Source organism: Myiozetetes cayanensis, unplaced genomic scaffold (genome assembly GCF_022539395.1).
Source record: "Myiozetetes cayanensis isolate MyiCay16 unplaced genomic scaffold, myiCay2020 scf22, whole genome shotgun sequence".
NCBI lineage: Eukaryota > Metazoa > Chordata > Aves > Passeriformes > Tyrannidae > Myiozetetes > Myiozetetes cayanensis.
Window position 1 is genome coordinate 7741343 of NW_026087434.1, and position 25949 is coordinate 7767291.

The window sequence follows — 25949 nt, forward strand, 5'->3', positions numbered from 1 at the left end:
AACACAACCTACAGCATCAAAAAGCAGGAAACAGAATTTACACTGATGACAGGTATGTTTACAGTGCTACTCTTGTGCTTGTTCTGGGAATTAGGTGGTGCCAACACATCTTCAGCTAAAGGCACCCAGCCACGGTCACACACATCCACTGGGTGTCCACATTCATTGGTGGCTCCAGTGTCACTGAACAGCCTCAGGAAGGTGAGGTCTGGAAGCAATACCTCTCCTTTAGGCAGAATTCCTGCCACAGGCACAGCAGAAAAATGCATCCACACTTCCCTCATTCCTACCCACAGGCAGGGAAGCTGCACCAGGCAAGTCTAAGAATAACACCAGCACATACCAGCAACACAGGGAGGAGCAGCAGGTACCAGACACACACGTGTCACTCGACCTAAAAACTGACCTGTCCATCCAAGATGACCTCCTGAGTCCCCTCCAGCCCGAGTTTACCATGACATTAAAGTCAGTTCATAGGTGTGTGTCAGAAACCTGCAGAAACCAGTGTCTAGGGAGATGGCAACCCATACAGGGAATGGGCCTCTGCTATCCCACCAGTGACATCTCCAGGTGCCACCTCAGAAGAAAGCACAAGTGGTGGGAGGGGCAGGACACTGGTGCAGTCCTGGATGGGGGAATCAAAGGGCAGCAGCCTCCCAGGGAAGGTGTCTCAACCATCCTGCCCTGGGAAGCTGAAGTTCCACTACATGGATGTGTGTCACCTCATTGTACCTGCTCCCACATAGACATGTTAGGTGAATGCACAGCTCCTGACATAACAAGGAAAAATAGGATGAAAAAGGGAAACCTGATGTTAACAGAATTCCCTTGTCTTAGAAACCAAAAGGGAAATACATTTAAAGTGAATATGAAGGTGCAAACCTGAAGTTTTTGTAAAACATTTAGTCTTTTAAAAGTTTTATACACAAACCCATAATTTCCTTCTTCTGCATTTTTAAATTTGCTGAGTGAGCTCATTGAACATTCAAGCTGTTGTCTTCAAGTTTTCCAAATACCATTCTATTTAAAGGCACTGTGAATAGGGAATTCAATTTATCAAATGAATGAAAGAAGAATTCTTAGCAGGAACCCTGGTGAGCTAATCAAGAGTCACAATAAAATGTCAGGGGTCCTGGAATTCTCTGCAGGAGGTTAACACCAAATTTGATCCGAGTCAAGGAAGACAAAACACACTATAGACTAATAAACTGTACTAAAAGTCGTGCACTGCAAATATGTGAAAGTTTAAACACAAATGGAGAAAATCTACTTGTTTTGTGCACTTTTTATACACTTGGTGTTTTACCACAAAAATCAAAGCACTGCTCACCATGATCATTTCATTCAACTTAAAGACAACACATTTTGAAGCTGTTCAATACATTTTGAAGCTATTTTGTTTTTGTTCCACTGTCTCTTTAGCTGCAACACTGTTTCGAAAATTAATAAAGCAACATAACTCAAGAGATAAGAAACCCTTACATTACTCTGTACCTGTCTTTAGGCTGGAAACTGAATCCACAAAATTCAAAAAAGGATTTATCCTATGATCATAAGTTAAGGAAACAGCATGATCCAAGGCAGCACCTTTCCCTCCACAAATCTATCGGAGTTTAAAAGAGTAGCTCTGCAGTGCTGAAAAGGTAATCCTTAAAACTTGATGGAAATAAACTTCTCAGTTCCTCTACTTGGCTTTCCATAGTAAAAGCACAAATTAGAATATCAGATCCACCATCAGAATGGGCCCTCGTCCATTTTTCAACTTAGCAAATGAATAGCAGCTCCATGGGGGAGGAGAGACAGGGTCAGGGGAGAGATGGGGAAAGGAAATAGCCCTAAATGATCTTCCAGGACAGGAAAACTAGTTGCAGTAAATACCACTTTGGAAATCAATTTATGGTCAATTACGATCTTAGTAATAACTATTTTATGCCTTCATTTAGTGCATGAAACACCCAGGGGAGCAAATATTCTCAGAAATATACCCAATATGTCTCCAAGTATGTTATCTGATCAGTAGATGCAGACAGAATTCCAGAAAGAGCAGCTCTGCTTGTCTAGATGCTGATGGAGGGATCGGGGATGGGGGGAGGATGGAATCACAGTTTCAGTGTAGTTGACTCTCGGAGAGTTCCAATATCACCCAGATAAAACAGACTATATCAGTCTGGGTTATTTGCTTCAAAAGCAACGGGGTTTGTTGTCACTGTAGTATTTCACCTAGAAATTCGTGAAGAGCATTTCATTTTCACAAATGTAAGAAAAAATTAGAGCTGAGGGTCTTTTTTTTAAGCAAATAATTACATAAACATCCCTCCACTAACTCAGCTATTGCTTTATTCAATTACTATATATAAGTGTGGTACCAGAATATAAAGCCACTGACATCTCTAGATAACATACTGCTGGTGTGTAATGATACTTAATTGGACCATTCTCTTCTAAAGTGAGGGACTTCTGTGAGTTTGATTAGAAGGGCAGAAATAGTAAAAATTACACATTCACCAAGCTCCAGTAAGTCCCATATAATAAATCTTTCACCTTTTTATAGACAGAGTCTGCTCCTCAGCAGCAGCAATTCTATTACTGTGACAGACCAAATTCGAGTTCCACACCCAGATCAGACAGTTATATTTTATTATGATCATCCTAGAACACATTAAATAGCGTTTAGTTTGCCACCACCATGCTCTCCTCCTTCCTTATCAGAAGATGCTGCATCTTCCACATTAATTTATTTTTCAAAAGGCTGGAGATAAACATACACCTCATTATAGTTCACATCAGCAAAGAGAAAACAAATAATTTCACAGGCAGGAAGATGGAGAGGTACGTTATGAGCAGATGTGATCAGCACACTTATGCCAACAGGTTATTTTTAACTGACTGCAGCTTTTTTCAGCATCACAGAACAGGAACAAGGTACAGAACCGGGCACTTAAAGCATTCCAGCCGTGACCCCGTAAGGAGATAAGGATGATTAGATTTGCAGAGATGGAGCATCTTTTGTAAGAGACACACTTTCAAGTGTAGCATCCATTTCAAGGCTGACAACATGGAAAAAATTCAGACAACTCAAACACTAGAAGCAATTCTCCTACGTTAAGTAAGCTTGTGCACTTGTTAAGTGCAATTGATTAAAAATACTGAGAGAAGAGGAAAATTGAGACGTACAGGTAGATAGACAGTAGAGGGATAACAAGGAATCCTGCTCCAGACTGGCTTTGGTAATTCACTTGTGTAAAGAGCCTTACTTGATTTACACACACCCCATTAGGCTATGCCTGCAAGTGCTACTGAAGTTTTTAAGTTCACATTTCATATACAACCTCGTCCTCAAGGCTGTTGTGAATATACACTGGGTTCAAGCAAAAACATCACAGACAACGTCAAAGACCACCTTCTGTGGTCTGACAGTGACCTTGCAGGAACACAGGAAAATGGCAGTCACACATTATGCATCTGTACAGCTGATTTTTTTTTTCCTTGGCATTCTCCCTGAACTGCCTCCTTTTTTTTTTTTCTTCTCCCCTAGAATGGTTTGTGTTAAAGCACTGGGCTGATGCTCTTTTGTTTACCAGCTACTGTTTAAAAACAAGGATTTCCATTGTCAGCACCAATGAATGACGGGAGCATCAGCCATCAAAACACTTTGGAATTCTGAAGAGCTAAAAGACCTGAGAGTCCAGGGCTAGAGCAGCACTGAAATTGGACTGACACAACACAGATATCAGGCTGAGCCTAAAATAGACTTGGCAGAAATCATCCTGGACTAACAATCGATCTGTGAACATACTGACCACCCAGAATGTATCCAAGCCACTGCCAGAGCTCCCTTATCCCTCAACCAAAACAAAAAGCTCTCCCATTTCCCACCAGGAAGTCTTGGAAATGTAGAATGAGAGAGAAAACTGTAAACTTCATGCAGACAGAACACAGGAAGGGGGAAAAGGAATAGGAAGGAAAACGGCACAGCTAAGAAAAAACAGCTGATGCCAATCTAGGAGATTCCTCTTGGCCAAGACCGTAACAAAGGCAGCATCCACCATCCCTTTGGAAAGTCATCGGAAAACATGCACAGAGCCCATGAACAAGGAGCTGGGGAGAGGCAGGCAGGGGGAAGAATGGATCTGCCTCTGGAAAACACCTATGGGCAGCCACTGAACACAGCCCAGGGTGGCTGTTTTCCTTGGGGTGGAAGGGAGGGTGGGTGTTATCTTTTCCTAAATGAGCCTATAGCTGGTAGCTGCATGATAACTATTTTGAGACATATAAACATATTTTTCTCTGGGGCTTAATTACCACAAAGGATGCCAACTGATTTGACAAGTCAATTTTTCTCTCAAATAAAAAAACACCCAGAAAACCCAACCTCATTCTCTAGCAATTCAGAGCTTAAAAGCAGTCCAAACATCCAAGGGATAAATATTAGCTATTTTTTAATACATAGTAATAAGCAATTGTTAACATTTCTCATAATTGAGCTTATAAACACAGAATTTCCTGACTGAAACCTAAGTAAATGTATATCTACCTTACAATTTTTTTTTAAGTGGCTGTACATTTTGAACCCCAGAAAAAGCAGGCTGCAGATAGCTGTTTATTACAAATGACTTCCACCTCCTCCACAGCCCTCAAAGGCAAACTATAAAGCTGTGTGCAAAGCCAGACAATCTGGGCACCCAGCCATAAACCATCACTGCTGCAGCACAGATAACTGTTCTCGCTCTCAGCCATCCTTGGCTGCAAACCCACGGGGAAGAGCTCCAGAAAGCAGAGCTCGGTACCGTCAGGGCTTCGAATATTTTATGAGCTTGAATTACAACTACGTTCAAGACCTCGGTGCTGAAAAATTACAGTGCTGATTCACACCCAGGGCTGAGACCAAAACTCACTCAAGATTTGCTTGGTACCCTGAGCCATGAGATGTAAGAGCAGCCAGTTATTTCACAGCTGCCTTCAGTGACAGAAGCCTTTTAATTGGGATGAAGAGGGAGATATGCTACACTTTAAAAAAAAAAAAAGACAAAAAGAATCAGATGCATGTTTTAAAGAGGTGCTGTGTTTTCTGGGAGCGATACCATCTTTGATACAACCTCAAGGAGCACTGTGGCTATTCTGTGCAAGAAACGGCAGTTTTGTTATGATCAGGTTCAGACATTTTTATCTTGTGCGGGAGATTTTAAAACATGTTAGTGACAAGGCAGGAAGCTGCACAAAGAAAGTTTCAGAAAACACAGATGTAACTCTGTGTGTGAAGCCACAGCAAAGTTAACCATGATAAAGTAATTTTAGAAGTTAACTATGATTAAGGAACAATAAAATAACTAAATATATCCACTTTGGGGATTTAAGACGTACAACTAAGCTGTGCTTTTGGCAGAACAGTTTTCAAAAATAGCACAGATTCCTTTCCTAAAGGAAGATCAAATAATACTTTGATTCCTCTGCTTTCATACATGAACCATCTTTCATTTTACCAACAGCATTTGCCAGTGAAGAGACTGTGCAGAGCACATAGATCATTTAGTAATGCAATTTACTGTCACTTCTAGATCATCTCCCCATTCAATAAAGTATACTTCTCCTCTAAACACTATTTGCCCTGGCTGATATCTTCATAATACAGCTGAAAACCTCAAGCCATTATCACTAGAAGGCATCAGCTGATCCTAAATTGGCTAGACTGCAGCGTCACAGGCATTTAAGAGGTTTCCTTATCATTCATCTTTAATACTGAGGGATCGACACACTCCTACCTGCAGCTTCCAGGCCAAAGGGAAACCTTCTAATGGTATTACCATTATCTTGTAATCTGAATTTTAAACAATTAAAACAATAGCACTTTTGTGTTGCGGGTCTCTACTGTAACCAAAGACGATACATTTTTCATCAGTTCTAATGTTCAAAGCCTTACATAAAGCACTGATTTATTTTTTTTTTAAGCAGCAATATGCACTCTGCATTTAAGCTGCTGGACCTTCAAAGAGAAGCAGCACGGTAACAAGGTACCGAGATTTAAGTCACCACCAGAGACTATGTGCTTTACTTAGGGAAGGTTTGGCCCTTTCATTCTAAATCTGCACTTCTTGTAGTCAATACGCTCTGGCAATTCTTTCCAAATGAAAGCCTCTTTTTACTGAAGCAAGGGATGGCTCCACCCCTGACCTCCTCCTTCAGCTTGTTTTGGAAAGGGGCCAGATGACAGCATTTGGAAAAGCGCATGTTTATCTCGGCGAGGCCAGCTGCTAAGTTAACATATTACCCGTTCCCACATACACTGCTCTTGGTTAAGTCTTCACAGCTAAAACTGAAAGCAAACGCTGCCACTGGGGTTTTAATAACCTGAACACGAGAGAGACAAGGAGTCTCCATCTCATGGAGCACCTGAATGGGCTGGAGAAGTGTAGGTTATTTTGAGTTAACATCAGGCAGCTAATCTGTAAATAAATTTCATGGCCTTTCTGAATGAAAACCAGTAGATTTTATTTCTAGACTAATTTAAAGTTGTGCTTTCTATAAGGTTGCCACTCAGCAACAGTTTGCTCCAAGACACAAGGTGGTCATAAGCCCCTGCTTGAGAAAACCTTTATCTTGTTTTATTGTTACTTGGCAAGGTATGGAACATGGGGGTTTTGAGAACTTCAACAAAATATCTTCAGGTTAAAAGCAGTATGTTATTTTTCATATTTAGGGAATTTTCTTTTATAATTTTCAAAGTCTTAAAAAAGCTCACTGGAAAAAAAAAAGTATAGAATTACCTTGCTTCCTCAAACATCAGTGAAAGATCACAACTCACCAAAAAGCACAGCTTGTTATTTTAACAGCAAAGACAAACGCTGGAATAACAAAAAGAAATTAAGCCAGAGAGGTGGAGCTTTCATTGATCCCAGCAAGGTCCATCAGGCTTTGCAATAGCAGGTAAGGCAAACCTCTCACAGAGGATCAGATTTTGGGAGATGCCAGGTCTGAAGGTGAACCTCCAAGTCCCCAAGTGGTTCTTAAGCCAAGGGCAGTGTCCCAGAGCAAACTCCACTATCCTGTGTACCAGCATGGAAACGGCACGGCCCAAGGCTGCCCACAGGGACATTCCCAGGCACTGGGAATGGTGCCCTGCACCACTGACAGCCGAGTTACAAAATAATCCCCGTGCTGTAAAACACATGTACGAGCACACATAAACCACCCGTATGTAACACACTGCTCGGGTCCAGTCAGCTCTTAGTCTGATGGACCCCGACCCCTAAATTTGTCAATATGGCAATCCACACACAAAACAGCAACGTAAATATTTCCTGAATATATCCCACTGCAATCCAGACGAGCTCCCACTAAAAACGTTTGTCGTCCCTGTTTCTTTCATCCCTAGAAACAAAACCTTCAGACACAACTACAAAACTGCCTAAAATACAGCCCCTGCTAGCACACATCCCCTCCTGCCCTGGAGCAAGTCCTGGATCGAGCACAGTCTTTCCGATGCCAACACCTGCTCTCCAGGGGCTGGAGTGAAATGAACCTTCCTCATCTCCCCAGCTCCGTGCCAGGCAGATCCCTTTAAGTCAGAAATGATCCGTTCTCCTTTGAAGATAAGGACAAAGCGACGCAAGGCATTATTACACTACTGCTGGTGCCCTTCAGCACTCATTTTCCCTAAAAAAAAAGTTCAAAATAATCTGATTTACTACGGCTTTCTTCACAGACTGAGTCACGGGCTCAGAAGCAGCAAAGGTTACCCAACACCCGAGCATAACACAGCTTCTGCATCTCACCCAAAAAGCAACAATCTCACCCAAAAAGCAGCATCAGTGTTACCAATGACAGACCGAGCCTCCCACAGGCTGGAGCAGTTTTCTCACTGGCGTACGCAGGGCTGACACTGATGCTTTCACGTTCTGGAAAGGATTCCAGAAGCCAGAGCAGGAACGCCAGTGCATCCGGGGGCTGGTTCCTCAGCACACCATTTTGAGCTCACAAATAACACACTGGAGCGGCCAGACCGATATCCCGGGGATTTCTGAATCTGAGGAACCGCGACGGTGGAAAACTGTGTGATGTGCTTTAAGCACAGGTTGCACCCGCTGCAAATCACCTACTATTTCCTTGGAAAACACAGGGGGAAGCAGTGAGAATCTGTGCGTACCTTCCCACCACTTTCTTGAAATTATTATAAAAAATGTAATATCCGAGAGGAAACTGCGTTTAAAAATTCTCAGTCGTAAGTGAAGCCAAAAAAAAAAAAACCCACCCACCGCATGGGATTAGGGCAGGATTTGGAAGCCATGCTTTCCTTCCCCAGTGCATCCAGCAGCAGTGCAGATGTTCTCCTGCTCCTCCACTCTGGCATTGTCCTCAGGTCCACGGCACCACCGACACCCACCTGATTTAAAGCTCTGCACCATCGACCAGCCCACTAACAGCGGGATTTATTGGAATTTTAATTACCTTAACCGGCCTAATGTCCAAAGCAAATTTCTGTATATAAATTAGCATAATTCGCCAGATACATCCATATGCAAACGAGGGGGGGAAATATGCAACAGACATGGGTATGACGTACCCAAGATTATTTCTAAATTTAAACTGGCTGTTAGAATAATTGAATAAATCTCTTCTCGCACATACACTGGAGTTGTAGCAGAAAATAAAACTAGCCACAAAGACTAGCAGCATTACATTTAATGGAAAACTAGGGAGAAAAAACCCAACTGAGTTCAATAAATCCCATAATTGAACCTTCAACTAATTACATATTAAGAAGATTAACCTTTGACACAAACTTGTGATACAAACAAAGAAGCCTCAAACAATTAATAAACTTCCAGTGTTTCAAGATTTCTCAGGTTAACAACTGAGCCCTCCCCATTTTCCTCCCATTCTGCGTCGCAGTTAAAGGAATAAACTCTGTTTAATATTCTCCCTGCCCATGGACATTTCAGGTTTAGAGGAACATCTCTCTGAACACTCAGGAGAAAATTACTGCGGACCCCCACAGCCTCATTCCGTGGGGGGAAAGAGGAAAAAAAAAAACAAACCGAGATGTTTTAACTTTTAAGAGAAAGCTGCCACGAAAGGACAAAGCTGGAGCTCATCTGCTCGGCCACAGAGCAGCAGTGCTGGCCATGCCCACAATTTTCCAGCCCTGGGATCATTTCCAAAGCGCTCTGAGATGATTTTCACACGTGTAAGTTCTAAACCAAGAGCACACGGTCGTGCCTTGCAGCAGAACCTGCTTTCGTGTCATGTCTTGAGTGGCACAACATGCTCACAAATGGTATTTCAAATCGCTGTTGGGTGAAAAACAGCGACGGCAACTGGGGAAAGGGACAAAGATACAGAATTAATTCTAGCATTATAAAAAAAATCCGCGAGCAGTTCACAATAAAAAAAACACACCACGTATAAAAACAAATGGATTTTGAAGTGTTTCGGGGTGGTACTTGCTTCACTGACTAATAAACAGTTTAAAAAAATATAATAATCTGGTTTAGACTTGTGAAAAAAGGAGGAATGCAGTAGCTTAGCAGGTCTCTTCCCTGCTAACTTCTAACATGCCCGGATTCAGAGAGGCTCTTAACCCTTCTTACCTTTTAGTCTTTTCTTTATGGGGCTCTTTGGCAGCTTTCGATTCAGTCTTGCTGTAAGGAAACAAGTGAGTATTTTTGTCTATCGTGTAGGGGTCTTTCTGACGTGTTCCTTTCTTATTTTTAATGCTTCTTTTTTAAATTTTTTTGTAAGTGTACCCGTAATTTCACGAATCTGAATACGAAAAAAATCTCACACGGCCAAAAAAATTAAGTTTTTTTTTGTTGTTGTCGTTTGTTTACCCCCCTCAGAAAAAAAAAGAAGTCTGCCACACAGGAGATGAAAAAAAAAAAAAACAAAACAGATCAACAGGAAAACACTATCCAAGTAGAAAAGCAAAGAGCTTCAGTGTTATCCAGCCCAGAGGAGAAGTGCAGCAAAAGCAGGTCCAATTCCAAAACAAGCTTTTGACTTCCAGTGAAGCAAAAATAAAAACCAAAAAAAATATATGTAACCAAGACCAAGAAACCAAGACAAAAATACACGTTCAAGTCCCCAGCTAAATTTTTGCACGAGTGTGTCTTAAATACAAGTTTGCTTTTATGTGTTGCAGCAAAACCCACGAAAAGCCAGGATTTGGAGTTGATCGGGATGAGTTCTCGTGCTGTGTGTGCCTTGATGGGTTCTCAGTCCACATGGAGGAGCATCTGAGGGCTTTTTCAAAAAGTGCAAATCAAAAAAGAGAAACCGGAATCCAGAAGAGAAAAAAAAAAAATAAAAAAGAGAGAGAGAGAGAGAGTTTTAAGATGGATCCCCCCTTCAAAATAAAAGAGGGAGGAGGGGGGGAGAGCGAAAAATAAAACACCACGGCGGAGCCACCGGGGGGGAACGCGGAGTCTCACATGGGGCTGCGGGCGGGAGGAGGATCCCGCCGGGAGCTCCGGGGGGGCGGAGGATCCAGCGGTGTCTCTGCCAGGGGAGGAGGGTCCGCGGCTCCGCAGGGACCCCGCGGGCGATCCGGGCCGGGAAGGAGGATCCGGCGGCCGCTCCCGCAGGAAGGAGCGAGCGCGGGGAGGGGGATCCGGGGAGGAGGATCCAGCAAAAAGTCTTTCGCGGAGGGAGGAGGGAGCGGGGGAAACCCGACAGTCTGTGCTCGCAGCGGGGTCCGCGGGCGGGCGCGCGGGGCGGGGGATCCCGCGGCTCTCTCCGTGTCCTCCGCAGGGATCCGGCGGGGATCCGGGTGGGCGGCGGGAGCAGCCGGGACCCGGGGGGGGAGGTCGGCGGGGAGGCGGCGGCGCGTCCCCGGGGAGCCGCAGCAGCGCCTCGGGCAGGGTCGGTCGGTCCGCCGGGGCGTTGGGGGCGGGGGAGGGGGCGCAGCGCCTCTTCGCCGTCTCTCCTCCCGCGCTCGCTCTCGCCTCCGTCCGCTCGCAGGGCAAGGCGGTGCCGGGGAGGGGAGGGGGTTGTTGGGGGTGCTCAGTGCTGGCGGGCCGGTCCCCCGCTCCTCCGCGCCGCCGCCGGTGCCGGTGCCGCCCTGGGGAGCAGAGGAGCCGCTGCCGCTGCCGCCGCCGCCGCGGCCATTTTGTCGCTGACTGACAGAGCCCCGCCAGGCAGCGCGAGACCGCGGGGCGGCTCCGCGCGCGCGCCCCCTCCCGCGCTGCCCGCGAACAGGAAGCGCCGCGATCACCGCCCCCCCCCTCCCTGCACCGCCCGGCCGCGCGGACCACGTGACGCGGAGGGGAAGGGGGGGAAAGCCCCGCCCTACCCCGACATGCAAATGAGCGCGGCGGCCGCAACCAATCAGCGGCGAGGCCGCGCCCACCGCGGGCGCGCGCCCGCCCTCCCTCCCGTCGCGGCCGCGCGCGCGGCCGCCCTCAGGAAGGTGGGGGGGGAATGGGGGAGAAGGGGGGAGAGATGGGACACCTCCCTCCCCAAAAAAAGGGGTGTAGGGGGGCTTCATCCCGCACCTCCTGCCAGTAGGTGTAGGTGCATTCGGTGCTTTCTCACACACACAGCCCCCCCGCCCTCCAGCGTTAACCCCCGCGGGAGGGAGAGGAGGGGGGACAGGAAAGCTGTGACCCCTCCGAAAGGGTTTAGAGGGGCTGTGCTCCCCCACACCCCACGCCAAAGGCGTGTAGAGGGGTTTTGCACCCACCCCTTGCGAGTGAGTGTCGGTGCATTCACACAGACACAGGCACATACCCCGTGAACACCCGCGGAGGGGGAGGAATCGGGAGGGATGTACTTTCCCCCCCTTCTCGAAAGGGGTGCAGAGGGGCTTCACACACACGCCCACCCCCCCCAAAAAGGGTTGTAGAGGTGCTTCGCCCCCACCCCGTGCCCACGGGTGGCGGTGCCTTCACAAGCATCCCCTGCCAGCGGCCGTCGGGGCGTCCACCCCTCCCTCGTAAACACCCACACGGCGAGGGGGGGGACGGGAGAGCTGTGTCCCCCCACCAAACGAGTCCAGAGGGGCTTCAAACACACACACGCATCCTGTGCAAACGACCGTGGGTGCATTCACATCCCCCCTCCTCCCTGCAAATCTCTGGGCTGGAGGGGGAGAAGAGGGGAGAGCTGTGCCCCCCCCCCCCATCAAGGGGTGCAGACACACACAGACCCCCGTGCAAACGGCATTCGGTGCTTTCTGCCCTCCCTCGCAAACCCCCTCGGGGGTTGGAAAGGGGCAGACACGGCGAAAGAGCTGTGCCCCCCGCCATCAAAGGGATGCAGGGGGCCTTCACACACACCCTGGGTGCGCTCACCCCTCCTTCACACCCCCACGCTGGGGGTCCCTTCCATGGGGATGGGAAGGGGGCTGATCTGGGGCGGGAGGAGAGGGGAAAGCAGGGGTGAAACATGGTCCCGCTGCACCCCGAGGTGCCAACAGCCCTCTCTTGCCCTTTCCAGCATCCCTTGACTTGAACACACATCCCTCTGGCTCTACCTGTACCCTGGCGTGTCCGTGGCTGCGTGTGTGCAAAGGGATACACCTTGCAGAGGTGTAGGTGTGCCACATGGGTGTAGACACACATGGATACACCTGGGTTACACTCTGGGTGTATGTACAGACACAGCCCAGTGCTCCACAACACCCCCTCTGCAGGGCTCTGCACAGGGGATCCCCATTCCTACCCAGGTGCCTCCAAAAATAATCCCAGTTATTTCAGATGAAGTCATTGCTAAGCAAAGCAGGGAACCCCCCCGGGTACTGTGAACCTCGGAGAGGGGAGATGGAAATGTCAGGTTTCAGAGTGGCTGGTTTGCCTCCCGCAGTAACCGTGTTAACTGTTTGTTTGAGGAGAGAATCAGGATCTGGTCTCAGAATACCACGGGGAGGAGTGGAATGCAAAAATGAGTCATTTTTGCTAAAAATTGTTGTGTCTGGGTCTTTCAGCAGATCCTCTCTGGTCCTGTCTCCTCTCCTGCTTCCTCTGCCCCTTCTGCAGCGAACGTTTTGGGAACTGCAAGGAAATCCAGAGCCCAAATCTTTATTTGCTCAGGCCATTCCACTTAAATCTGGATTGAATGTGGGTTACAGAGCAGGGCCGTTACTGCTGGCAGTGGGATTGCATCCACAGCAGGGCATAGAGGGGAAGAGAAGTACAGCCCCAGCATGATTCCTGTCCGTATTTGTGATGCCAGCACCAAAGCCAGCCTGTGCCAGCCCCTGGGCAAGCGGCACCAGGAGCCCGGAGCCCCTTGACCACTGGAGGGAGCCCATATTGTGCCAGAATGCAACAGAAATACTACGGGGAAGACCAAAAAAAAAAAAAGAAAAAACAACTAAAATATGAAATATCAAATCATTGTAGTCAGAATAAAGTGTCTTCTCCAGGTCAGACCGTGATCTATAGCCATGCAAAATGTTATAAAAATCAGATTTAAATGTCCCATTGTACTTTATCAGCACAAAGAAAGGAAAAATTATTAAGAACAAGGTGCCTTTTTTTCCCCCACCACGTTTTGAATGTCAGTCTGCCACCTTTCAGCGGGAGTGAATTCGTACGCCACGATGGTGGCAGACCTGGCTTGGAGGGAAAATGCCCTTGTGCCATCCCAAGAGCTGGCACAGCTCCAGCTTGCTCTCCTTGCTTAAATGTAGGTCAGCACCTATAGACTCCTTCCCACACCCGCCCTGGAGCCGCAGCAGCTCCCACAGTGCTGCTTTCGAAAGAGATTTTTGCTCTCCTGATAAACCAACCACCCCAAAGAAGCAGAACAGGAGAAGCCACATGTCCTGCATAGGGGATGAGCATCCTCATCCTCACCATGTGCATACAAGAGGCTGCCCTGCACCAAAAACGCTGCTTGGCAATCGAGCGGAGGAACGTTCCTGGTGCCTTAAATTATGTGTTGTGAACGTGGAAATATTTGTAATTCAAAACACACTTTTAGCACACAAATATTTCTGGCTCCGCAGAGTGATGCCAAGTTGCTGGAGACCCTGAAATGTCAAAATGGAATAAAACTGAAAGTGATTTGTATACTAATCTGTTTTCTTGGCCCTGGCAAAATTACCATCAAAAGCATGATGTAACTGACGCCACACAAACACAGAGAGCCTGCTGTGTTTGATACCCATGTCCTAAAATACCATCCTTAACAGGTAAAAATGTGTTCTAGTAAACCTTTCCTGTCTTACCTGAGTTCTTTTACCAGTAAGTACAGGGCTTTATCCAATGGAAATTTGATTTCCTCCCCCTTGTTTTGTTCTCCCACTGAGATTCTGCCCTCCCACTCCCCTTGGGAGCTCACAGACATCCTGGAAGCTCACACAGATAGATCCTGGGTGCATTTGCACCCCTAGCACCACGGGCTGAGGCTTTGTAGGAGCTGGTGACTGCTGTCACCGTGCACATTTGTCCTCAGTAGCCCCCTTGGCCTGAGCTGACAGGACCCAGGTGGGGCACAGGCTTCTCCTTGAGCTGTGTTTCCCAGAGCTGCTCCAGGCAGCCACTGCTGCCTTTGAATATTTTCCTTCCCCCCAGCACTCAGGTAGTCTTTTTTTGTCACATATGAGTAAGAACAGATGTGAGCTGGTGCAAAGGGGAGGGAAAGGGACTCACGATGCCAGCGGTTCAGTGCTCGCAGAGCAAGAGGAATTCCAGTGCTTGCACCGCTGCCTTGTAAACTTCCAGTTCCCCAATCCGCCTGTGTCTCGGGGAAAGGGCTGTGACCAAAATGTTCACAGGGTGCTGGGCATGTTGAATGGATGGGTATGAGCATGAAGAGGCAGGCACTCACACGGATACAGCCTTTTTCTTGCTGGGAGTGACAAAGCTAGGCTAAGCAGAGCTCTTCACACATTCAGGGCTGTGTTGGGGTGGCTCAACCACACTGAGGCAAAATATTCCTCTGCTGTAGACTTGACACCTCTTGCTTATTTTCCTGTCATCCAACTGAGTACAGAAGTGGGTCAAAATAATCACCAAGCACCTCTTGCCAAGGGATAATGAGCACACAGAAAGTTGATCTCAAAGCCTAAAGGAGAATCCACTCTCTGGTGCTGAACAGGATTTCTCAGAGCCACACAAAGTGAAGCTACACCTCTGAGGCCCTCCCTGTCTGAGCTGATTCTCAGAGGCTGGGTGGGCAGGATCACACTGGGAAGCCAGGATCAAGGATAGCAAGGGCTTTTCCAAGGGAGTTATGGATGTATGAGATGTTTGCATGGAGTCCATTCCCTCTGAAGGATGCAAACACATCCTTTCTGGCCACCCTACCAACAAACAGTGTCTTTAGGGTGAACACTTAAATAGAATCATAGAATCACAGAATCATAGAATCATAGAATTTATAAGGTTAGAAAAGATCTAAAGATCTTTGAGCCCAACCATTAATGAACCGTATTTAACTTACACATCATTTTTAAAATGGAAAAACTCACTTTAATACCTTATGTTTCCCTCCCTGCATTTTCATCTGCTTGCTGGGACCATGCCCTGCTGTGAGACATCCACGTCTGGGGTGGTTGTACCCAGCTATGAGGTGTCCTTTCTGTGGCACTGACCCAAAGCAGAAAAGGCTCATGAAAACCTGGTACCCCGGGTTCCTCCTGATCTCTGGCACAGTCATTTCACATCAGCAAAACCACCGTGATGAGAGTTATCACAGGAGGCTGACAGCTCAACTCTTACCCCCAGGTTGGATGAGCTGGTTCCCCTTTTTTGTGTAACAACCAAACACTTCAAACACTTGCCCAGAAAACACAACATCTGGATTCAATTCCCTCCCCAACCTGAGAGTCTCTAACCTGTATTTCCCACGAGAGAGATGTAGCACGATGCTAAACAGTGATCTGGTAAGGGAGAAAACAAGGTATTTTTTATTCTTGCTCTCCAAGCAGAGCTATTGTACAAACAAGAACACAAGTGTCCTGAGGCCAAAAAGCAAGCAAGAAGCACATGACTCCCTACCCCGCTTGCCACAGCACACAGCAGTGGTGATAACATGTTCTGCTTATTATCAACAGCTGTTTAACAATAAACACATAATCTGCCCTGAACAGAGTGGGCAGAGCCCAGGACTTGCTTACCCTATAGCTTACTTTGGGGGAGAGGAAACAATGGTTTAAAGGCTGTAACCTATAAATGCCCACTTTGAGTTAAGTCTACAGGCTGGAGAAGTGTGCAGAGATGCAAATTTCCTGTTGTGCTTGTGAGAATAAAAATATTGCCATTCATCAGTTTCTCTTGCTCTGTTTTCCACATGCACGGTCATCATTTTATTGGTAGGAGGGGGCTGCAACAAGCAGAGGAAAGACACAGGCTGTTCCAGTGGCACAGGCAGTGCTCACCATCCAGGCACAGCTGCAGATGTTAGAGAAAACCCACTGCTGAGTGTGCAAACCCCCAGTGAAATACTGGAGTTGTCACCTCTGGCACTGGCAGGCTCACAGGGGCACCAAGCCAAGTGTCCATAATAAAAATCCTGCAGCAGAAAGGGGAAAATCCCTGATTGCCCAACATTTCAATGAGCTGGGAGGAAGGTGCCAGCACTTCTTTGCTGAAAACGCCTTTCAGAAAATGTTTTCCTGAGCCTCCCTCACCTTGTTGATTTTTATCTTCACCCCTCGCAGAGCCTCATGCATGTATGGGGAGCACTGGAGCTGTTTCCATGATGTGCTCAGAACTCAAGATGGTTTTAGTTTTTCCTACCTATTTGCAAGTCTCTTATCCCAGTGGAAATAAAGCAGAGTTGGAGGCAGGCCACAAAAAGGTTAATTTGCTGTATATACCAGTTTGACCTTTTTTGACTGTGGACAGCTCAAACAGCTGCACCCAAGAAACGCCCAAGGCAGGAAAATTCTTCTGAAACAAGTGGCAGGGAGGAGAATATCTTCTAGCACACCACCAGCTTTCAAAGCAGCAGTGCAAGAACTTGCAAACACTTGAGGAAAAAAACAAACCTCAGTCCTCAGGCCAGGCACTGCTCTCACACCACCTCCACAGTGCCTATGGCAACCCAACACCATTTCCTTGGGACAAACAACAGCCTTTGGTGAGGTTTTGCAGCAAGACTTTATAATATATGTCAGACATCTAATGCTGGGAGCTCTTCAGGGCAAAGGAGGCAGAATGGCAAATGGTTACAGCCAGCAACTTCAGTGTTCAAGGCAAATTAGTTATTATGGGTGAGAAAAAAACAAGATTCTTGGGCAGTTTCTGTGAGACCAGGTGGTGGATTCAATGGTAAAAGAGTTTTTCCCAATGTCCTGGCTAGTCATCATGGGAATAATATGGCCTCTTTAAAAGCTCTCCATATTTTCAGAGGGCCATAACATCCACTTCTTTCTTTCTTTGATCAGGCTGAGGATCGTGGCTGCTGATTTCTGTCTCCTTGGTGGCAGAGAACTTTCTGAAGGGGATTGATGCCAGTATAACATACATTTATTGCCTGCCTTGGGATCTTTGGGTGAAAAGCTCTGGTGTGATGACTGTCATTCCACACAGACCTACCAGGTATCAACACTTGGGGTTGGATTGTACCTAGGGCAGCTTCTGTATTCCTGACAGAGCTGATATGACTTATCCCTGGGGTGAGGAGGTGGGAGAGAAAGAATTGCTTGTGACAGATACTAGTCATGTAGCTTAATGAAGTTTTGCAAGGTGTTCAGAGGCAGCAGGACAGGGTCAAATCAGGGAAGGTCATGCCTCTGGAAGCTGTAATCCTGAGTCAAGACCTGGCTTCTCCCCAGAGCCTGTCACTCTGCTCCCAACCTGGCTGGCGGAGCCGCTCAGATTGCAAAGAATTTATTGACACCCACCCACCATCCCTAAAGTTTTATGGCAATATAGATCTATTAGAAACCCATTTTAAGGAGGTATTAAAATAATGAAGGTGAGGATTAAGAGAGCAGCACGCTCCTTGGAAAACCCACTGATCATAATATACTGCTTTAAAGAAAGTTATTGTGCAGTCCTCTTAAAGGAAGTTATCAATTAGTCATTGTATCAGACATGGGAGAATTGTTCCCTGAAGAGGATTTTAGGAGGAAAGCCATTGACCAAGTGATGAATTTATCACTAGGGGTTGCATGGCTCCATGGATTAAGAGGACATGGCACAGAGTCCTCGGAGAGCAGAATGGTGACCCTGGAGAGGTTTGGGAAGTCAGAGGCATCAGTGCAGGTTGAAATGACCAGGCTGCTCCCAGGCAGGGTGACAGCAGGTCAGGGAAGAGACATGACACCAGTGGGGTGGATGAGAGCTCCTGCATGTCCAGCGAGCTCAGGGCACCATGCAGAATTCCATGAAATTGGACTAAACTTGAAAAATGCCTTGTTTTGATTGCAATCATGCCTGGAGGTTTTTAACAGCTGTGTAGCTGTGGTGCTGAGGGACATGGTCTAGAGGTGGTTTTGGCAGTGCTGTGTTAATGGTTGGACTTGATGACCTTTTTCTAAACTAAATTATTCTATGATCCTATAAATCTCCATGCAAAGGTGTTTTGTGAGCCCAAAGCTGCCCTCCTCTATTGCTGCATGGCTGAAAGGGGCTCCTGGGGTGACCATGGCAGTCACCCACTGCCCACCCTCGCTGGGCTCAGCTGAGAAGCTCAGCAAAGCCCTGACAAATTGCCAAGCTCTCCTGAGATAAATAATCACAAACAAAAATATTTGTGTTTACTGTGGGGATTTGTCTGTGCATAATTATGCATTAGTCATTACGAGGACTACAGGAGAGTTTTACACATGTAAATATGTTCAGTTAATTAGACAGGACTGCTTTTGGTTTGTTTCTTCTCTGCAGTCTGATCCTGAAGTCATCAAACACTCCTGGATCATGAGTCGGGTTGAATGAGATACGTGAGGAAAACAGCTCTCTCCCTCCTCATAATGCAGCTCTGGGTATCGATATATATCCCTTTAAAATACTTCTTGTAGCTTTTCTGTTACAGCCTCAAGGTACTTCACACAATGCAGCACAACCTTCACACTGTTCTCTCATGTACATGTTTCAGGGGGAGATCAGATGGATTTCTCAGGTAATACAATGTAAGACATTATTTTCTTCTGAAACATTTTTAAGTGCAGCAGCTTTTAGTAATCTTCCAGCATCTTCTCCTATGTATGACAAAGTCTATTAGTGTCATTTGCATGAGAAGTACACAATAAATCATTCATGCACAGTTTAGTACAGGTTAAGTGTAACAGCCTAACTGTGATTTTCTATAAGAAAATCAGAGCAGCTCATCAGCTGGTGTAAATCAGCACTGCTCCATCAAAGCCACTGAGTCACACCAAATAATCACTTGGCACAGGGGAAAGATTTAGGCAAAAAAGCAGCAGGGAAGAGCACGATTCCTGCTCCACTGGAAGGACTTCCTTCTGAGAACTTCTCTCCTGAAAACCCTTCCAAAGAAAATCCACAGGCTTTGGGGCCAGCACAGCCTGGCTGGTCCAAGGCTCTGCTGTGGGCAGGCTGCTGGAGAGTGGAGAGTGTTCTGGGGAGCCAGCCCAGAGCAGGGCCAGGGAGCTCTGCGGGAAACCTTGGGCTTGCCCCAACCCTGAAGGTGGGAGAAGGATCAAATTCCCCAAGAACCTGCAGCTGTCATTTAGGCAAAAGCCTTAAACAGCAGCAAAACTCATTCCAACCCCTCCATGACGAGGGGTTGAACTAGATGAGGTTTAAAGCCCCTTCCAACCCAAACCATTCTGTGATTCTGTGATTTAAGACAGTCTGGTGTCCATTTATCCATCTCCGTTTCACAGGTTGTTTGTCCTCCATGTTTGGACCATCGACCCCATTTGTAATAGGAGGAGGTGTTACCTGCCCCTGGTGCAGCACAGCAAAACCCTCTTGGGAGATGCCAGGGAGATGCCCCTCTTGGGTGGGAAGGGCCCACCCTTCTGCACCCAGCCTGGTCCCTTTTCTCTGGAAGGGAGAGGAAATTCCTCTGCAGTGATGTGGAATTTGTCACCGGCTCTGGAAAAGGGCCATGTGGGCATGAAAGGAGCTGAGAGGAGCGAAGGAGTCCCTGGAGGGGGGTGGTTAAGGCCTTGCACTGGAAAAAAACCCCACACTGTCCTTCACCAGGACTGATAAGTTATTGTCTGGCTGCGGGCACAGGCACTGAGCGACTCAGCTTCACCGAGGCAGGAGGTGAACACAAGCACAGGTTTGCTCCAAGATGAAGACCTTTCTCCTCCCCTCCTCCTGCTTTTTCTCTCTGTTTTTCGGCCTGGTTCTTGTTCTCAGTGCAGCAGCGTGTGGGACAGAGGCTCATTGTTCCCAGTGCTCAGGAAACGCCGCAGGACTGATCTTATTAGAGCTGGGGCCATGCCCGGGCCAGCCGGGGAGGAGCCGCCGGCACATCCTGGGGGGCACCTCACGGCAGGGCACGTCCTCGGGGGCTCAGTGTGGAATCAGGGGCAGGGCAGCCCTTGTCATCTCCACCGCCCTGGGTCGTTGGGGGCACTCAGGCTTAATTTTTGGCCGCAGTTTCAGGGCTTTGCTTGTGCTCAAGTGCCTTTGAAACAAGCACTGGGTAGCTCAAGCTGAAAAGCAAAAATTAAGGTGAAGACGCAGAATGCTGAGTCCAGGACCTCAGGGTCTCTGCTAGGAGTGGCAATGCTGTGATGGCAAGGGATAAGCATAAACAGCTCAGTGATTTTGAACCTCATTTGCCAAAAAAAAATCATGCTCATGCAGTCAGGCTTCCTCTTTCTTCCCACTGTCCCACTCATTCTGGAACACAGTATTTACTGTGCTCAACACAGAAGTGATGAAGATGTTTAGATCCTACAAATTTTGATATAGGGAGTAAAAAAGACTAGAGTAGGGTCTCCACCAAGTACAGAGTGACTTGGTGGAGCAGTCTGTGCTCCTGGTTTGACTGACAGGCAGCCAGGCTTATTGAGATGCATCTTCTAAATGCTCAGGTGTCAGAAGAAAGTTGCACAATCCCAGACTATTTATTTGTTACTTATAAAGAACATCATTTTGAAGGCACGGGCTAAATAAGAATTAATTGTGTTAAAAATTCAGGTTAACGAACGCTGTAAGAAGTTGTCTTAAGGGAAATAAAAGGGAACAAAAAAAAAAAAGTCTCGGGCACTAATGATTAGAGCAAAACCCTGATGTTAGGAGGACTTTGTCTCAGTGGAAGCAAGTTACTCATCTCTTCCAGAAGATACATGCATGCATTGCAAAATGTTTATTTTGTACTCTCTGAAGTGGTTAATCTACATGCAAAGCAATGAAAAGGTGCCTTATTAGGCTAATTGCTAATAAAAAAAAAAAAAAAAAGAAGAAAGAAAAAAAAAATCCACCAGAACTACTGTGAGCAAATATTTAAAAACAGATGCAGAAGGCTGTGAAAACAAACACAATCTCGTTTCTCCGTGAAGTTTTCCCACCAGAAATCAGGCAGTTCAAAGAGACGTCCGGTTAATACGGTACCTCCAGGCTCCCGGCGCTGGAGCTGTTCATTAGCCGCTTCGTAATTCTGTGATGCAGAACTGGATTAATGGAAAGGTGACTGGGAAGCCACCGAGGGACCTGCTAATGATACTGCTTCGTCCTCAGAGAAGTCCTCTCTAGCCTTGCCCACGTGCGGCAAAACACACACCATCAGGATACAATGCCACATTATCACAAGAAAACACTTTGGAGAGGGGAAGAAGATGTCATCGCCGAGTGGTGCTGGGAACTGGCGAAACCCAAGATGGAAAAATAATTGCATGCATGTTTTTTAATACAACAGGATTCCCCCAAGCTCATTAAAGCAGATGGAAGTTTTAAAACCTGTATTACTTTAAAAATTAATTTACAGCTGTGGGGCTTGGTGGCCCAGAGAACATTAAAATGATAAATCCGGAAAGGTGATGTGAGCAGAAAGGAGGATTACTTTGGTCACACAACATGGCCTCGCGCAGCTGGGAAGGGGAGATGGTACCGTTTTGTTGCTGCCTGGTGGTTACCTCTGCTGTGCCATTTCTGGGCTTAACCCAGATTTTAAAATGTTGTAACAAACCATTAAATTTTCCTCCCAAATGATGCGTAATCCAGAAGCGATCTCAGTGCCTCTCTGCCTCATTAGATACGGGCTGATGTGGCGAGGGAGGTGATACGACCCAACATCTGCCCTCTGGGCTGCAGGAGAGCCCTGTCCAGGCTGGACATCCACACGAGTTCATGGTACTGGCTCGTGACACCGGCTCATTCCACCTTCCAGGGTCCTGCCGTGCTCCCCCTGCTCCAGCTGGATGGCCCCAGCAATGCCCTAATTCCCCTGCCCGGCGGCCGCCCCCGAGGACAAGCCGTGCCTGTCTGAACCCACGGCAGCGTGGCGGCATGACCAGGGGCTGGACGGAGGGGGCAGGCACTTGTACAGCTCCCTGCGTGCCAGGCAGGGAATCCTTCACCCTGCACAACCATCATCCTCAGCTGGGACATCCCTGCCTGCGGGAAGGGTCACGGATGGAGTGGTGGGACAAAGCGAGGCAGCTCCTCTGAGCCCCGTGGAAATGGACCATCATTTTCCTGTCTGATTCCAAGTACGGGGTGAGTTAGGTACCGCAGAACAAAGGCTGGAGGCAGGTTGTATTCAGTTCACACCATCTACCTCGGGTTGCTGGGAAGAAAGGAGCCCTTTGTTTGGAAACAGCAGCTACTTCCACCATACCACGCACGGGGCTCTGAGTGTGCAAACCCCCACATTACGTACTGCAGTGGTTTGGCACAAAGTGGTACCTGTTCCCCCACTCCATGGTAACCTGTTCCCCCACTCCATGGTTCCCCCTCACCCTCACAGGGCACAGTGAGCACTTCCCAGTTCTCCAAAGGTTTGAGTGTGTGGCCAGGGGTGAAATCACATCCCAGGAATGTGCCGCTTTGCGCAGCCCTGCAGGGCCCACCTCCATGTGCCAAACACACCTGGTGTGACCTGAGGTGCTGCCTGCCCCTGCACTACAGCCACCAAAACATGGCTCACAGCCAGCCTACACCAACACAGACCTGGATCTCCAGTGCCAGGCTCGGTGCCAGCCCTGGGAATCACACAGCCATGGATGTGGCCGGGCTAGTGTGCATCCCCATCTCCAGCATCACCTTGCTGCTGTACCAGGGATTTCCTATGTAAAGGCAGTTTCTCCCTGCATGAGACTGTTACTGGGATCCCTGGGCTGTGCCCACATGCACTGTGAGACCCAAAGCCACAACAACCCCCGTTATTCAGGGGGCAAGGGGCAGCCCTCACTCAGACACTCTTCCCTCAGCCTCTCTGCTGCTGCATTTATTATAACACACTCCTCATTTCCTTCTCTCACCCGACAAATTAACTTTAACAGTAAATTAACTTTATTCTGTCGCTGGTCAGCCCGTGGAGCGGGAGCAGGGCGGATTTTCCCCCTGGCTGTTCCGGGAGGCCCCGCGCCTGGCCAGCAGCGCCGTGACTCACAGGCTTTCAGGCTGCCTATTGAAGGGCCCGCAGCCCGAACAAAGCCCCCATTCACTCCCGGCCTCTGCTGGTTTTTCTTTGAGCCCTCGCTGCTTTATTTTTATTCTTTCCCAAACATTGTTGGCTAATTTCATTGACAAAATTCATAACTTGGGGTTGGAGAGCTCGCTCTATTCAGCTGAGAGCGCTGGGGGGTTTTGTTTTTCTTTTTCCGTGCTGCCCATCTTGCCTCATTCTCTGCATCGTCCTGAAGCCAGTTTCCAGCCTGTGCTGTGCTGAGGGATGGAGCAAAGGGTCACAGCCCTGCACACAGAGTTTAGGTGCTCCTCAGTTTTTCGATGGAGAAGAAAAAGCACCACGATAAGATCAGAACCCGAAGCAAGAGGGTGATGCTGGGGTCAGCACAGATAGGATTGAAATCCTGCACTACAGACCTGAGTGACCCCTTGAAATACACAGAAGACATTTAAAAATACAAGCCTGTTTAACTTTTATATCTGCAATATTCTGCATCGAGTCCAGTTAATTGGAGCTCTTTAAAAACATCTGCATTTCATAAAGAACTAACTTTTCTTCCCCTCAGGCTGCCCCTCCTGAGACATCCCTCTCCAGGCTGCTGGGTTACACAGTAATTACAATCCACAAGTACCTGACATCACCACCAAGTGCAGTGCATTATGGTTTCAAAAACAAGAGAAACAATATTGCTCAAGATGGGCCTGAGCCAACATCCCAGCTCCAAACACCATCATTTTTTCTGGTGGAGTTGAGAGCCAGAGCCCTGCGTGGCAGCCACGGCTGCTGTGGAAATGTCACAGGCACAGAATGGAGGAGTCACTTTGTGCTTTGGTAGCACAGAGGACATTTCTCCTCCCTGCTGACCCGGAGGGGTTTAAGTACGTGCAAACAGAGAGCAGCGACACCATGCCATGAGGAAAGAGCTCGCACATAAACTGTGCTGGAGGTTAGAACCAGCATTAGCCAGAGCCAGCCTCTGCCCCAGAAACAGCTCTGCCCTCCTGCTGTCCCAGGGGAGACCTGCAGCCCCACTGCCACCTCTGCCCCAGAGCCACAGCCCCCCTTGTCCCGTCCAGCCTAGTGCACACGAGGGACACAGTGCCAGAATTTGCTAGACCATCATTTTGGGAAGGGATGCAGGCTGGACCCAAAGCAACTCCAGTGGTGAGAGCAGGCAGCACCCTGGGGAACCTGCCTGTGCTGTCAGCACCAGCCCTGCACCAGCACAGGCAGATGCCTCAGGGACTCTGGTCTGGGGAAGGCACTAATGTCAGTGCAAGATGTTGTGGCTTTGTTCCCTCCCTTCCCCCTGGAAGGAGGCAGGATCTGCCTCAAAAGAACCTCCAACATGTTATATAGATACACACAAACATACACACATAATATATACACATCATTTGGTTTATGGCCACCAAAGTGCACTCAGCTGGTACCTAAAGCAAAGTCCTTAATGGTGTTTTATGCAGCAAATCCCTTTTCTCCTCCTCTCCAGTGGCAGAGACTGGTTCTAGGCTGAGAGCAGGGCTGGAGCATCAGCCCCCTAACCTGCAGGAATACCACCCATGACCCGCAGCCTTCCTGCTTTGCTAAGCTCCAGAGGCCAGGTCTCTTTTCTTGTTCATTTATTGGCTTGTTTCCCTGCAGAGAGGCAGTGGTTAGAGGAGAAAGAGTGTGTTTTTCGGTCCACAGAGCAAGCAATTTACTTTTTGAGGTTGTTTGCCAAAACCACATTCCTGCTTCAGCTTCCAGTCCAAGCACAGGGGAGGCAGAGATCAGAAAGGAGAGTTGTGGGCTGATTTTGCTCAATCGCTTGTGCTCTCTTTGCCTTGTGTGAGAGCTGAGCTCACTCAAGGCTTGAGGCATCCTCTGCACCTTCACATCTGAACAACAAGCAGGGAAAGCAAAAACCACAGGATTTCCTCTGCAGTCAGCAATACCCAATAAATTCACAGCAAGAGCAAGCCTTTAAAAGAAAAAAAAATAAAAATAAAAATGCCCTAAACCAAACATTTTATCCTTTCCTGGTCTAATTGGGGAATAAACTTAACATCTAATTTTAAGGATGAAGTGAAAAGGAAAGGGATAAAAGCAAGTCTAGCCGAGCCCTGCACCCAGCCGTGATCACAGGCAGCAGGCTGGGTCTGCATCTCCTGAGGAACCACTAGATCTGCCTGTCAGGCCCCAAGTCAGCAGGGCTGTGACAGGAGTCAGGCCCTTTGCTCTCCAACACAGCTGGTGGGAGCTGGGTGCCTGTCACCACCAGAACCTCCAAAGCTTGGAAAATAATGTGCAGCCTCATCTGGGAACCGCTGTGTGCTGGGAAGGGCTGGAGTGGGGTGAGCACTGGGTGTGTGGGGCTGAGCTCCATCTCCCTACCCTGGGTGCAGCTCCACTCAGCTTAATGGGGTGATTCCTGCATAATAACTCATGTACTGTCCCTTGAACCTAAAGGAACCTTAAAAGTGCCTTGGATGGGCATCAGATGATTTTGCACATAGGTAAGGATG

General features: G+C 47.8%; 1 protein-coding gene across 10 annotated transcripts in view; it reads right to left on the bottom strand.

The window, feature by feature from the left end:
- The window catches only part of TNRC6C (trinucleotide repeat containing adaptor 6C), a 314470-nt gene that overhangs the window by 89584 nt on the left and 198937 nt on the right, over positions 1-25949 (bottom strand). The window contains exon 1 of one of the 10 annotated variants that reach the window (XM_050319468.1): positions 9585-11080. The exons of the other annotated variants lie outside the window; for them this stretch is intronic. The gene's annotated coding sequence lies outside the window, so the exon portion shown is untranslated. Of the gene's footprint in view, positions 1-9584; positions 11081-25949 lie in introns of those variants that run through there. 10 annotated transcript variants of the gene reach the window in all.